This window comes from Mycteria americana (genome assembly GCF_035582795.1).
Source record: "Mycteria americana isolate JAX WOST 10 ecotype Jacksonville Zoo and Gardens chromosome Z unlocalized genomic scaffold, USCA_MyAme_1.0 Scaffold_18, whole genome shotgun sequence".
Lineage (NCBI taxonomy): Eukaryota > Metazoa > Chordata > Aves > Ciconiiformes > Ciconiidae > Mycteria > Mycteria americana.
The window spans coordinates 9,723,301-9,739,461 of record NW_027445436.1 but is presented as its reverse complement, the minus strand read 5'-3'; positions in this window follow the sequence as shown (position 1 = coordinate 9,739,461).

The following is a 16,161-nucleotide window of genomic DNA, read 5'->3' as shown; positions in this document are numbered from 1 at the left end:
GAAAAATCTTCCCGTGTTAACCTATATCCTGTAATTGCACATCACTACATTTTGCTTTCAGATTTGAAGCTCAGGAAGGGGTTGCAACAGGAGGGTGTTTGTCTGTCTGTCTGTCTTTCTGATGCTAAATACTGCTACTACTACCCTTGCTCAGGAAGCCCAAGCATGGAAGGGACAGAGAGGACACCTCCCTCATTCAGCAAGGGAGCCCTGGGGATGCCGTCTGGGTCCTGCAAAGGAAAACTCACCCCACTGAGCCCAGTGACATGCTGCTGCGAAGGCAATCACAGGAGCTTGCACATTCCCTGAGCACATTTCTCACTTTCCTGGGTCACTTCAGCACTACCTTCTGTTTCAGTGCAGTTGCTAAAGATGCCTTCCCAGCATCTAAAATAAACCAAAAGATTGCTGCAGCTCCAACAAAAGCAGCGCAAACCCAGAGCTCTAGACTCACTGACCAATAAATCTTTTTGTGGCTGTTTTTTTCTTTCTAATTACTCTTTTAATCTCAGAAGTAATTTGCAGAGGGAAGATCAGAGGAAAATTTCTACTCACACACGCTTACTTCTCTCTCTATAACCAATTTGCAGCTTCTTTTCACTCCGGGGTGAAAATGTACTGCAATTCTCATAATTTCTCTTCTTTGCACCTGTGCATGGAGTCAAAACTCCCCTGCAATCACCATAACGTATTCACAGGGTTTCAGACTGGAGATCTTCATTATCTAAAGCATGAGGTATTAAACACCTATTCACATATTGGTCTTCTTTAAAAAAAAAGAAAAAAAAGGAAAAAAAAAACAGAATTCATATCTAAAAGTTAATTATGGTAATTACAATCAGAAAGAGAAAATAATTTTCACACCCCTCATTTTGGATGTTCCATTCTGATATTGGGACAAGGAGGAAAATATAAAAATACTAACTCACCAAAAGACCAAAGTACACAGGTTGAATTTCACAGAATTTAAAGGGAAAAAAAGGAGCCATTACTTTATCCTATCTGACTTTTCATATTCTACATGTGTCTTCTGTATGTTATCCTGATCTCACACCTCAGTTAGAGTTAGGCATTTCAGTTCTTGAGAGTATAAACTATTGTGTATCACAGAGAAAAAAAGAAAGACAAAGCTAGCACTAATGCCCATGGCCCATCAGTTACAGAACTGAGATCTGTTCAGTATGTGTGCCATACCATAATGAAAAAAAAAAAAAAAAAGAAATTTAAAGAACCCATTCTCCCTCAAAAAATCGAACCCAAACCCCAGTGATCCCCAGAAACAAAGTCTATAGAAAACCTCTTTCCAGAGCTGAATCCAGCAGGGGTTTTGTTCTGGGTGTGTGGATAACAAACAACCCAAGAATCTGAAGAAAGAGGATTCACCTTTCCATTCTTCAGTACTAACCCAACTTGGCCAATGCCTTTGGTCTCCTGCTATGCTAAGGTGATCTTCATACTCTGAATCATCTTCTGTATTTGGTGTTGGGACTCCCAGTTGTATCTGGCTGCTTTGCTTTTGTGTCTTTACAAATCCTTTATCTTTGACATTTTTTAAATGTATTAATGCCATGCATTCAGTCATGCCATAACTTTCCAAGTTAGTGAATTGGCTTCACTATACCAGGCATCTTGTCCCTACTATAACTTGTCCCAAGGATGTATTTTCAATGAGCATGAACACACCTGCTGGGTCAGGCAAAAGGAGCTAAAGAGTGGCCCCTGGTATGAGAATCCCATTTTGATGCCATTAGGAATATCTTACCAGGCAGAGCTCTGAGCAGGCCATTGATTCTGGCTTGGGTCAACACTCAAATCATTTTTTCCATTCCCACAAATGGGAATTAATGCACCCAGGGAAGCTCCTTCAGAAGTCTCCACATGAAGAATGCAACTCCCATGTTTCTTAGATTATTAGTGGGGTCTAAAGAGTGGGCATAGAGGATGGAAGAGGCAGCAGTGCATCTGAATACTTTTAAAAAATTCATGCCTACTTGACTTCAATTTCACAAATATTATATCTGATTTTCACCTCTTACATCTGGAGTAAAACAGTAGTGCCACACGTCTGTAAAACTAATAGAACAAGAATCATGGACAATGTGGGGATTTTTCTGTAATCTTTTTTGACATGGATAACATGCTGACTTTCACATCTAATTTTTTTTTATTACTGTCTGGTTGGTGATTATTTACATGAGATAAAGAATGTTCGAAGGCTTCTACAGTAATTAAGTTTCATCTTTTTAGACTGTTCTTTACATGTAAAGTTAATTGCTTTTAGTTGTTATAAATCTTGTGTAAAATTCCTCAAGCAATAAACACAAGCTGTATCTCAGTAATTGTCTATTGACTGCACTTTCCAGTATGAATTAATTTACCATTACAAACTTCCTTTCTTACTGTATCAGGTTGAAAGTCTGCATTTTGAACACGTAGATATTCTCATCTTGTGTAGATTTGTCTCACATTATACTGGAAAAAAGAGAGAGATTCATTGAGCAACCATCAGTCTGAATGTCAATGCGGCATGACAATAACAGTGTATGTCAAAACTCAGATTTCCCCTGAAAATTCCCAGACAGCAACAAAGACCCATTTCCAACCCTAATTATTTTTATTGCTGCTACATTGTACTCTACTGCTTCTTTAAAAGTTAATGGCTTGATTAAGAAGGGGACCTAAATTCAATGAAACTTTCACAGTAACCACAAATGAAATCTATCCCTACTAACTTAACCAGGAGTATTTTAAGGGGTAAGTACCTAAGTTACCTAAGAGGGGTAAGTAGGCAGCCCTGGGCTGAGCTATCACATCTCTTTCTGAACAAGAAGTTGGAGACTGCAGCAAGACTTTCCCAAGTGTTCATCTGAAGTTAGGTGCCCAGTTTGCTGTTGCTTTCAGAAATGCCCCGAGGTACCTACTTGCATTTTTAGGTGTGGAATACTTTTCTAATTATAGCAGCTAAATTCCATCTTCAAAAGCCACGACTCACCTAGCACCACAAAGTTAGGTGTGTAGCTCCGCAGAGGGTATACGCCATGCTGAGGGAGGTGCCAAATATCCTCCCACATCAAATCTAGGGGAGAGCTGCTGGCTTTGGGCCCAAAAACAGACAGCTGGCCTGGTGGAGAGAGTGCCAAAGCCCTCCAAGGAGAGACGCAAGAGGTGCTGATTCAAATGCAGGAAAATGCCATAATGGATTTCTGCTGCCAGAAGAGGAGGTCTCCATCCTTCTTCCTTGTCCCTCTCTCACAGCCATGAGGTCCCACCCTCCCTTGAACTGATTCTGGACCTGTGCTGTACCAATTTAATTAATTAAAATAGCTGAAAACTAGCCACTCTTCCCTCCCCCAAGACATTTGCTGCCATTTTAGCGAGATAAACTAGCTCATGCAAAGGTCCTAAGAATGCCAAAGGCAGCACCAAACAAGTGACAGGAGAAGACACCCAGGAGGGGAAGGTGGAAGGAGCCCCAGTGCCACATGTAGACACTGATGTGAGCTGCCTTTGCATTCGTTCCCTAGAGGATTGAGGCATCCTGAGTTTACAAAGGTCTTGTAACACTCGGGGAGAGATAATCCCATGTGGTTTCCCACCCGGTGCCCATACGCTCTCCAACAGGACCTGGGTGCCCCAGATTTCCCGTGTCTTATCTGCAGCACAGCAGAGGTGTCTTGGATACCCTATGGCATCTAAAATGGCCCTGGACATCTAGGTTTAGGCACCTGAATCTCTCCATCAGTGACCCCAAGTCATGCCACTAAAAATTTGGTAATCTCAATGGCTTTAAAGGGGTGTATTTAGTCCAAGAAAAGGGGATATATTAACTCTTCACTAACACATAAAATGTGAAAGAGCAAGGGTATCTTTGCAAGCAGTTCCAAGTAGAAGCATATTGAATGCTTTTTAAGGTATAAAATAAGAACTAATCAATAAAAGATTTCCTCCATACATCTATGTGTTCAGCATATCTGCATTTCAAATTTCTGAATTCCTGTTTAGGATTGTTAATAAGTTTACCAGGTTCAGAGTTACCAAATTTCTGACACTACAGGAAAAAATGTAGACACACACACATACATATATATATCTGTAGATGGTCACATATTTGGGCATTTATTTAACAAGGGACATTTTTCTATTATCTGGTATTTGCTGTAACTGAAAAAAAAGAAAAGGATAAAAAAATCAGATACTCCCACCTGCAGAATGGGACTGAAGAGAATGTGATGGTACAATGTGATGGTACAGGCACATAAAATGAGGCTTGACCATGTCACTTGACCACTGCAACATGAATAGCTCCATTAGCGAGAATTGTCCTTTTCCTTCTCTTTTTCTTGTGTAAGATTTGTCCTTCTGTTTGGGAATTAAAGACTTCAGCTAATAGTGCCACTGGATGGGCCCTTGGTGGTACTGTATTCCCTGAGTGATATCCTAATGGAAAAAGAGGAAGAAGAAAACCTCAAAGTTCAGCATTTCTGTTCATTTCATCCTATCTTTTCATCTGTGCTCTGGAATTCTCTCTCCAGCAAGGAACTGAAGGCTTTATAGTGTCTTACATAATAAGGTGAAAAGACCTTGGTTTTACTTTTCAATGCAATAACTTAGTGGCTTGCAAATTTCTCACTTGAGGTTAATTGTATTTTCAGAACACATGACCCACATTGCAGGCAGGCAGAGTAAAACAGTTCTATATACTTTTAATGGATTTATTTAAAAGGATGAGCAAGAAAATGTTCACTTAAGAGCGCCTATTAGTGAGCTAATATACTACATTTTTCCTAGGATAATTAAAGACTGAACAACACGATGGTCAAATTGAGGTCACAATTAAAATTAAATCAGTAAATCAATAGACTCAGAATGATCAAATCACTGCATTAATACAATACATAATGAAATCGAAGGTTATACATAATGAAATACATATACAATACATATACAATACATATACATATACAATACAATACATATACAATACATATACAATACATAATGAAATGACGAGGTTGAAAACAGATTAAATTACTAGATGATAGTCTTTGGCTTTGGTTGAATTTAACAGAGGTGGTTTCCTTCCAGTAAGACCTCACTGGTGGTGTACCAACATGGTGTTAGCCCAGCAGGTGAAGAAAGCAAATATCCACATACGTGGCTCTGCTAGTCTCTTGGTAGTTTTTCCTGGGAGAAATCTAACAGACAATAATGGAGTCTTGGCTTAGACTAAAAAAATATAGCTCCTGTTGTGTGATTTTAACAGTCCCTCCTCAACTCTCACCACTATTAACACTTTGCTGTGGTTATTCTTAATTACCACCCTCTGTTTTTGCAGCGTAACATAGAATCTCCCTAAGGACTCAAACCAGAATTGATGATTTAGACATATGTAACTGTGGCTTTGGGATAACAGTCTTTCTCCAATGCAGAAGAATCCACTCACTAAATCACTAAAAGTTTTGTGTTTATTTTAGGGAATTATTGAGGTGTTATCAATACTACTCTCATAATGGTATTTAAAATACCTGTGAGTACGGCCCTTCTTTAAATGAAGAAAAAATAAGGAATCCAGTTTCAGCCATTGGCAATATGAAACAACATGAGAACTATGCTTCTTATGTAAAATACTAGATTTCATAAGGGTTATTTTTGTTTGCTCTGCCTTCGGAGTCAATAGGTACATGAACTCAAGTACTCTGAATATTCAACATGGTCCAGTAACTCAGTCAATACGTGTTAATTTTTAAGGTTTTGTGTCATGGAAGAAAACTCAAGAATCAATTTATCCATTTCTGTCTGCCACACCAGCTGCAGCAGAGATAATGCTCCAGAAGAAATGAAAGGTCTTTGATAGAAAGGTATGGTGTCAATATTTCAGCCAATACAACAGACGTGAGATCTTGAAAATTAAGTAAATAAATATACACCATGAGACCAATATATTATTTCCAACTCAGCCTTCTTTTCATGGCTGTTTTCTTAGTGTTTTTTAGCAATTCCTATTTTTTTCTGGATTTTTTTCTTCTCAGATAAAAATTCAGGAGCAGAAATTAATGACTAATTCAAATGGCTTTTGATTTCAAAACAGTTACAAAAGCTTTTATATTTTTATCAGTATATGTTCTATATATGATTACAACATTTGGGGTGTTTTCTCTTCCTCCCCGGTTCAACTTAGACTCCCTACAATGTTAACGAAAAAAGACAGGGAGTTCCAAAAGCAGCATTAGTGACCCCACTCTTCCTCTGAAGGCACCTGCCTCCACTGACTACAGGAGGATGACTACAGTCTGACTTGGCTGTCGCCACTAGGTAAGCCTAAATTATCTACCCAAAAGGACACAGTCAATCTGAATCAAAGCTCAGAAACTTGATTCTTCAAATATAATCTCTGTTCTCTTAAAAAATATGCCATTATTTCCATCTTTCATCACTTTAGAGCTCTGATCCTAACTTCCAGAGCTCCTCAACAAAGTAGTCTTCTCTCTTTAACCAGTGACAAAGCTCTCTCAAAGAATTAATCTCAGAAGAGGTGAAAAGGGACATTACTAAATAGTGCCAAACTGTCATTCCATCCACTGACTGATGAGATTTACCCTATTTTAAGAGAAATTATGGAAATGTTTTGGTAAAAACACTTATAAGTATTTTAAACATTATTTTTCCCAGTTACTGATTCCATTAATAATCCACTTCATCTGTTTTATTTGGTATTTCCTATTAAAACACTTTCAGAAAAAAAGGTAAATGTAATTTATCTTTATAATAATAAAATAACAAAATAATAAATATAAAATAATAAAAATAATTTGTGTCTCAACACCACAGGATTACTGCTCAGATATTATTTCAGTTGTTAAGCAACAGGCTTAGGAAGCCAATTGCTAAAGAGAGGAAACACATACACTTCTTTGCATCGTGGTATTATTGGACAGAGCAGACATTATGGTCTTGAAATGGGAGCACTGACAATCGCACATTATAGAGCACTGGTTTGGTGTTTTGTTCTGGGCCTGTCTCTAGTAGCAACATGGTCCTTTGCTATATTCCTGTAAGAAAAGAAAACAAGATTGCCAAATTTTGTTTGACAGTGGCTGCAGTGATTTGTTTTGGAGCTGTAGCACGATTTTGAGACAAATCCCCAGATGGTATCCATTTACTGTTCACCAGTTCAGTTATCAGAGTAGTTTAATATCCCACTGGTTTCTGTGGGACAGGGAAGGAGACAATGACCACCTTGGTCAGGCACTGGCAAGGACCTTCAGGTTTCTCCAACAAGACATGCATTTACTGTGTGAACTTGGGTAGATCACGCAGGTTGCAATTCATCTCACCTAGCTTTGGTGCGTGAGTATCTAGTTCAAGCCAGTCAAATGGGCTCCTTGTGGTCCTGTCTGACATCTGTTTCAAGACCACATGCCTGTTTCTCTGGTGAATGACTAACTTGGACTAAATTCCTGGCTTTCAAGGCTGTTAACATGCACCTCAGTTCCCTGCCCATTTCCCTGAAAAACAGCCCTGTCTTTCAGTGGAAAGTTACACTCCAGACTTGTTTTGGGTCTGTGTCAGGGTTTTTGTTTCAGAGAGATCACAGCCTAACAAACATGCAGAAGAGATAACTATTCCCAGACCAAAATGTGCATTGCATGACAGAATTGCTATGGCCTTGGTGTGTCTCACAGGCTCTGTGCAAAGCTGTCAAAGAGATTCTCCTTTATCTCCAACAGGAGATAAGGCTGCAGCAACCTGGGCTTAAGGAGCAGGACAAGCTTAGTTTAATACCAACAGCGACAAGCACTTCAGATGGCCACCATGGCTCTGGACTGACAGCCAGCAATTCCTAAGCTCTATGTGGCTTGTGCGGGTCGGGGGAGGGAGATAATAATTCATGAACTTCCTAAACAAACATCAAAACAGATTTGAATGCAAGAAGGTTTTGTACTATTATATTAAATAAAATCCATGATAGATAGCTAAGTCACAGGAGGCCAGTAGCAAGCCTTTGCTGCTGTCAAGTGATTAATTTCAGTAAGAACATCAAAATGGATGAGACGCTTGCTGCTTAGGAAGAGACAGCAGTGGGGGATTTTTCCCATATTAGAACTGCAGCCCTATGCCCAGAGCTGCCATAACACATTGTAAATGCCATTGCATTGGACTCACATAATCTCGACAAGTAGTAAAACTCACTTTTCTCCAGAGCAGCAGTAAATAGCAGGAGGTATAGACATTTGAGAGAGGCAGGATAACAATACTGGTCTGCCCTTCCCCACCCCAAAAATTGTGAGATCAAGTTTAAGAATCACAATATTCAAAACGAAAACAAAATCCTTGTGTTGTGATTTGCAGCCTTCAGCTTCCTCTCAGATGGAGATTGTAAACTCTTCTCTGCAACTGAGAGATATTTTCATCTTTAAAAAATAAATCAAAGATTCTTACATGAATAAGCTGAATGCAGCTTTCAGGGCTTTATATACAAAGGGACCGAAGGGCATGGGAGCCCATAACACTTCTGTCACATTTCTGTGGGCAATACACTGTCTAGAAGACCCTCCAATGTTACTAATGCTCATAGGAAGCTGTCAGTATGGTCTAGAGAGAGAGAAAGAAGAATGTACTCACTGGGTTGGTATTTCTTTCCATGGACCAGTGAAACCTGGGGACAATTGTAGCAGACCAACTTAGCAGATGGAAGAATTTTTGAACCCTGATTCTAGCTTCATATTGAATTTCTGGGGAGGCTTCAGGAAGAGCATAAATTTCAATGAAGACTGAAGATAGTGGAGAGGTTAATTTTATAATGGAAAAGATCATGGGTGGGTTATTTTTTGGGGGGGGATTGTTTGGTGTTTTGTTTGGTTTTTTTTTCCCTGTGGCAGAGAGTTGGACAGATGTTATCTGATGCTTGTGGAGAGCCTGGTGCTTCAGATAAACTCCACCAACCCAGCTAGGTGGAGTTTGAACTCCCATTCCTAACTGAGTAACGTAACACAGAGTATCTGCCAAAAGGGTGGAAACTGCCACTTTTTTGGGGAAAAAAAAATAGTGCCTGCTCTCTAGAGATGATTCCAGAGTTGGACTTTCCATGGACATACATGCTCACTGCTTTCAGATACATCTTACCTGCTGTGGGTTCTTCTCTGCTCCACTTAGAGGAGTTGGACCCATCTTTTTCAGTCATCGAATTCTCCCAGATGGGAATCCAGGCTCCCTAATACTGAGGCTATAGAGCCCTTTCTGGTGATGGGGGACAAAAGCCTACATTTGAAAGAGCCTATGTCCAATTTTCACTGCTTTCTTGGAAACAGGATTTAACCCACAGATACTATAACACAAATTCTAGGGCTCTAGCAACTTGGGAGTGCCTAGATGACACTGCAGTTTGTTACTGTTTGTATTGAGGCGTATGTGTTAAAAGGCTAGATAATTTTTGAGAGATTAATACAACTGCAACCAATTTCACATACGGGAGGTCTGGGACTTCCCTTCACATATTCAGTAAAACACATAGGAAATGGCAACCTTAAAACACCTACCAGCAAAGATTCATAGATCTTGAAAGAGAATCGATCATAGCCCTCTGCAAGCATGACCTTCTGTTTAACACAGGCCACAGGATTTCACCCACTGTGGTGGAGGGAATTATTCTTTCTTTCTTCCTTCCTAACTGAACACTATCAAGCCCAATAACTTGCTGGTGGCTGAACTATAGCTTATCGTTAAGTAAGACATCCAGTCTTGGCGTAAACGCTCCACTGTGAATTTACCACCTCCTCTGGTAAGCTTGCAATGTGCTTAAGCACCTTGACAGAATTCATTCTTTTCCATTTGAATTTATTTGACCTAAACTTCCTGCTATCCAATTCTATTATGCTTTAGTGCACTGGATTGAATACCCCTTAATATCATTTCCCTAGTTAAGATTGTTACACAAACCACCACATGCCAGACACCAGGGACTGAAATGGGCACTTTTAGTGCTAAAATCTTCCATGTCAACAGTCTGAGATAGTTCAAAGGTGCTGCTCCATGGCAGGATAAGCTAAATTGGGACTGCCACAGATACCCTGCCCCACTTGCACTAACTCTTGTGTTCCTGAGCTCGCTGAGTAAATCGGTTCAGTGAGTTCAGCCCTAAGAAATCCAATACTATAAAAGCGATGGATAGGGTTTTTGTTGGCTTGCTCCCTGAACTGGGTAGTCACATGATACCCAGTGCTGGGACAGGGAAAGGCAGCTCTGACAGACTGAGTTAGGCTGTGATAAACTCACACTTTGGGAGAACCTCAGTAGATTTGCACCATCTGTGGAGCACGGTCACACAACACACAGTGATCGGTAGGTTACAGCTGATCTCAAGGAGATCTGAAGATGCAATCCTGAACTTAATGCAAGGCTTCAAAAAACCAACCCAAACCTCATTGCTCCAACTGGTGATTCCTAAATTAATCTCCAGTACATTCACCACCACGTGCAGGACTTCTGGTGCCATAAGAGTATGGGAGGAGTGACACTTTATAGATGGAGTTTGAAAATCAAGATGGAAGACCACATCCGGAATCCATCTCGCAGACAGTATATCCTGAACAACCACCAAAAAGGGCTCCTGTGTCCAAAGTGAACTAATGCAAGACAGATTGATGGACTGGCCTGAATAAAGGCGACCCATTTTTCATATTCTTTTAAAATATTATCTTTTCCCCTTCCTAAATAAAAGGCTGGAATGGTAAATCAGCTAAGTGCATCACTTTTTGATAAAAACTATGCAAATCTTTATATATATAAAGGCACCATCTATAACACTGACAGTTCAGATAAAGGCTTTAGTTTTAGTTTAAAATATAAGTTCCCAGTACGGAATGCAAATGCAAATATTTGCTTTATTTTATTTTTTTTTAAGTACTTTGTATTTTGTACTCTGACAGTTACAAATTGCATGGATAATTTATTGAACTTTTCCCTCCCCACAAACCCAGTCCCCCCTTCTTGAAAGGACCCCCTAATATTATATGAGCCTGGAAAGAAATACATAACTTGAGGGGCATCGGGAAGGAAGATAAAAAACACAGAGAAATGACACGGATTAAAGTAAAATAAATAGCAGGCAGCAGTTCAAATTACAAAATGCTGGGGGTATTAAAAAGGAATCCATCACGTGTGCCAGGAAAATGTATGCACTATATAGCATTCCTGTGCTGGTCCTTCCCTTCTAACTTGGGATCACCACAGTCCATCTTTTTTCCCTTTCAAAGGGAACTGGCTATTACTGATGTGACCAGCTCAAACCCTTGCTTATCAAGAAAGCAAAGAGCACAGCAAGCAAGGATGAAACTACACACACTTCTTCAGTTCCCTTCCCTTCCCAGCCATTCAATCCTGCCTGCACCCCTCCCTGCCCCTCTGCTGTACCAGCACAACAGAGTCTACAGTGATGCTGGGCAAGGCAAAAATGTACAAAAATGATAAAAATAAATCAGAGAACAAGGTTGTGCTGTTTGTTTTAACCCAGATAATTTCAAAGACCTGGTTTAAACTGCAACCCTGCACATAGTTGTATCAACACAGCTGAAGAGACACCAGGGAACTTCGCATGCTGCAGAAAAAATGTAGCACTCCCAGCGGAGCCATTCAGCCAAATGGTTTGCCATGTCCATTCTGCCTGGGGAGAACAAACCTTAGGACAGATTCAGTTCAATGTTACTGCATGGCAGTTAGGACCTTGCTCAACCCACCAGGGTTTTTTTTTTCCCTGAGTTAATGTACATAAATGATCTTCTAAAACTAGAGTCTCTAATCTAATTTTGACTTTACAGAATCTAAATGAGGATAAGAGGAAATTATACAGGAAAAATGGAAATCCAAGGAGTCACCTAAAGACTCAAGACACTGTGTCATGAAAATTACTGTGAATTAGATAAATACTCAATTTATTATATGCTGGAAACAGCAGAAACAATTTTGTGTCTCCCTGAACAACAAAGTAGAAGGCAGGTTAGAAATCCTACCCTCTAAAAAACACTTGTGTATAAAACAGCACAAAAATCACCTTTTCCAGGGTCTTCTATAAACTAAAAATACCGAGCCCAGAGCACTTCACAGGTATGCAGTCATTCTAGCACCATCAGATACCTACAATGAATGAGAAGCCCAATGTATTTCTTGATATTTAGGCATCAGAAATCACTTAAAGGTCCAATTCAAAAAGAGGGTCCCATCATACCCTCTACAGACCATTTTTTTAAAAAACAAACCACTGTTCAAAGAAATAAAGCACTCCTCCCCCTGCCTTTTGGACTTTTTTTTTAATTTTCTTCTTTGAAGAAGATAAAGACCCATACAAGAGCCATCACATAGAGGTCTAAAACACTTCATTAGCTTTTACTAGGGCATTACAGAATAGTTATTACTTGATTACTTTAGGGCTTACTCTCTGCCTCTAAGATACAACTAGGATTCAACACGTGTTTTCATCAGTTTGCCTGGAAAAAGCTAAACACCAGAGAGGTGGCTTGACAAAACTATCAGTCTTTATCTCACAGCCTACAGTTTTGAAAGTCAGTAATACAGACAGATGGTGGCAAAACAAGCCAAACTCCATGGGAAACTCAGACCTGACACCATTTTCACATCATTGTTATGTTACGTCAGTAAGAACAAGCAGTAAAATAGCTTAATATGCACAAAGCTAACACTCAGCCTGCAAACAGCTGAAAATTATAGTGGCTAACCCCATGGATGCAAACAAATTCTACAGACAGATGTTACAACATCCTATAGCAATGGTACCCTGATGCAGCAAAACTTTCAGGTTGCTAAACTTATCTGATTAGAAACAGATGCCACCCCTGGGTCAGGATGTATCTCACCTTAAGTTGGCAAGTCTAAAATTGAGACACCTTACCTACGTTAGGGGTTTTGGTCCCCCTTTGTAATCAAGGAAGAAAGAAAGAGAGCCACAGACTGCCACTCCACGTGTCTCAAGTCGGCACCGGAGGTGGAAAGAGCCCAGCCTTTGGTGTGCCCAGCTCTCCACATCCCTCACGGACAAAGGTCTGTACTCCAGCAGCACCTCAGAGCAGCCTTCAGACTGGCTTATATGTGGAGGAAAGTAACCTCAAAAGAGGGGCATAAGGAACATTTTAGAAACCTGCCTCTATCAGAAAGGCAGGACTGTTATTGCTGTCTGTCTTTTCATGAAATATTTCAGCTGGGGGTGATGGGGATTGTAGAGCACACATCCTTGGGCCTCCCCAGTCTTTCACTCCCCTCCCAGACTGCACACCCAGGCTCTGCTGGAAGGAAATTGCTTGCAAACACTGCCACCAAGCATCTGCTGTAGAAGCACAAACGGCATCCAGGAGCCTCATTGAGGAACAGCCCTCCCTGCACGTCATTGCAGGGTTTTCATCAAATCGTACTGACTGCCCCAAAGCCCTACACTGAGCTACATGCTGTGCACTTTTTTCAGCACTATCCCTCCTCCTTGCTGTACCAAACTCCTTAATTATTCCTTTCTTTTGCTTTTTCTCCCTTCCAAGCCTCCTGTGTCCCCTGTCAAAGCCTCATCTCGCCTTTGCTTCCTGATTTCATTAGTTCCCACAGAACACCTGGGTTCCGCATGCCAGACTGACATCTTTTGCAATGCACCAGTCTTTTGCTCACTTGCCTCAATTAGCTTCCATTGTACACCTGGGTACAGCATTAATATGACATCTGTACAGTTCAGGGAACATCTGCTCCATTATGGAGCTTTTCCATCATTTCTCGGAGAGAAAGAGATTATTGTGCCCTTAACTGTATCCCTGCCTTAGCTGGAGGGATCATTCTCTGCCTCCTTGTCTCACATACAGCCATTCAGCCTCTCTGCAAATGTTGAAGCTTGGAAAAAATGGGTCCTCTGCGAGAGATGCGAAATCACAAACCATCAAGGCTTTGGAAATAGTAATTTATTGGAATGCTTGGAGCCAGAATTGCAAAGCTGGGTAGGGTTGTTATAACTGTTGCACCTTCACTGAACTCTGCTGTAATCCCAGGAAAGTGTAGCTCTTCTCCCTGTTTGGGCTGGCTATAAAGTTGAGGGGTTCCTCAAGCTGCATAGCAGGACTTTAAAACCTTCATTCAGCTCAGACTGCTCAAGTTTCTTGCAATAAATTGCAGATCAGAACGTTCAGGGGATAGGTCCAGACTTTATCACAGATATTTTACATTTCCATCCATGGAACTGCTGGCCAAATTTGCCCCATGCTCTTCAAAAGGACATTGAAGGACAGTGGAAAGGGCATCCTCAGATGGTGAAACTGCAGACAATGTTGATTATTTTAAGTTTAACATTAAGAATAGTAAAATGTGTAACAAAGTAGTTTGTTCAGTGCAGGTGAAAAGTGAGGGCTAATGCTTCCTAGCAAAGATGAAGGCTTTCTCCCTGGATCCAAAATCATAAAATAGCATTTTTCAACAAGTCACCATGTTTGGTTCATAAATTACATTTTTATAAATTCTAAGCTCCTAATAGGCCTTATTTTGGGGATTGGTAGGGAAAAAATTAGCTAGTATAATTCTATTTGACAGACGTCAAAGCCAAGAACAACATTTTTAGTGACGTTATGCTGAACCTGGAAGGTTTATGTTATCACTTTTCATCAATCTGTCTATTCTTCGCAGTATAACTGCTGAAGCTGTTGGCCAGTTTCAACTATATGTCGTGGACCAGGGAGGTCTCAAAGAAATTATAGAATCATAGAATCCTTTAGGTTGGAAAAGACCTTTAGGATCATCAAGTCCAACTGTTAACCTAGCACTGCCAAGCCCACCACTAAACCATGTCCCTAAGCACCACATCTACACATCTTCTAAATACCTCCAGGGATGGTGACTCAAGCACTTCCCTGGGCAGCCTGTTCCAATGCTTGACAACCCTTTCAGTGAAGACATTTTTCCTAATATCCAATCTAAACCTCCCCTGGTGCAACTTGAGGCCATTTCCTCTTGTCCTATGGCTTGTTACTTGGGAAAAGAGACCGACACCCACCTCTCTACAATCTCCTTTCAGGTAGTTGTAGAGAGCAGTAAGGTCTCCCCTGAGCCTCCTTTTCTCCAGGCTAAGCAACCCCAGTTCCCTCAGCCGCTCCTCATAAGACTTATGCTCTAGACCCTTCACCAGCTTCGTTGCCCTTCTCTGCACACGCTCCAGCACCTCAGTGTCTCTCTTGTAGTCAGGGGCCCAAAACGGAACACAGTATTCAAGGTGCTACCTCACCAGTGCCAAGTACAGGGGCACGATCACTTCCCTAGTCCTGCTGGCCACACTATTTCTGATACAAGCCAGGATGTTATTGGCCTTCTTGGCCACTGTCGTGGTTTAGCCCCAGACGGCAACTAAGCACCATGCAGCTGCTCGCTCACTCCCCCCGCGGTGGGATGGGGAAGAGAATCGGAAGAGTAAAAGTGAGATCACTCGTGGGTGGAGATAAGGACAGTTTAATAGGGAACGCAAAAGCTGCGCGCGCGAGCAAAGCGAAGCAAGGAATTCATTCACTACTTCCCATGGGCAGGCAGGTGTTCAGCCATCTCCAGGAAAGCAGGGCTCCCTCACACGTAATGGTTACTTGGGAAGACAAACACCATCACTCCGAATGTCCCCCCCTTCCTTCTTCTTCCCCAGCTTTATATACTGAGCATGACGTCATATGGTATGGAATAGTCCTTTGGTCAGTTTGGATCAACAATCCTGGCTGTGTCCCCTCCCAGCTTCTTGGGCACCTGGCAGAGCACGGGGAGCTGGGAAAAAAAGTCCTTGACAAGTGTAAATACCGCTTAGTAACAGCCAAAACATCAGCGTGTTATCAATATTACTAAAACCCAAAACACAGCACTACACCAGCCACTAGGAAGGAAATCAACTCTATCCCAGCCGAAACCAGGACAGTATCCACCCCTTATTCTATACCATTTACGTCATGCCCAGGTTCTACCCCTTCTAATACAATTAAGTTCATTTAGTCCATGGCTTTGGGCTCCATCCGTCATAATAGTCCTTCAGGGCAGAAGAGATGGTGTGTGGTGTTGGATTGTTGCATGTTGAAGCCAGTTCTGGTTCCATCACCACTGCACTTTGCTTGCTTTCATCAAAGTTCCTTCTTCATTAATCTGAGTGATCCTTAT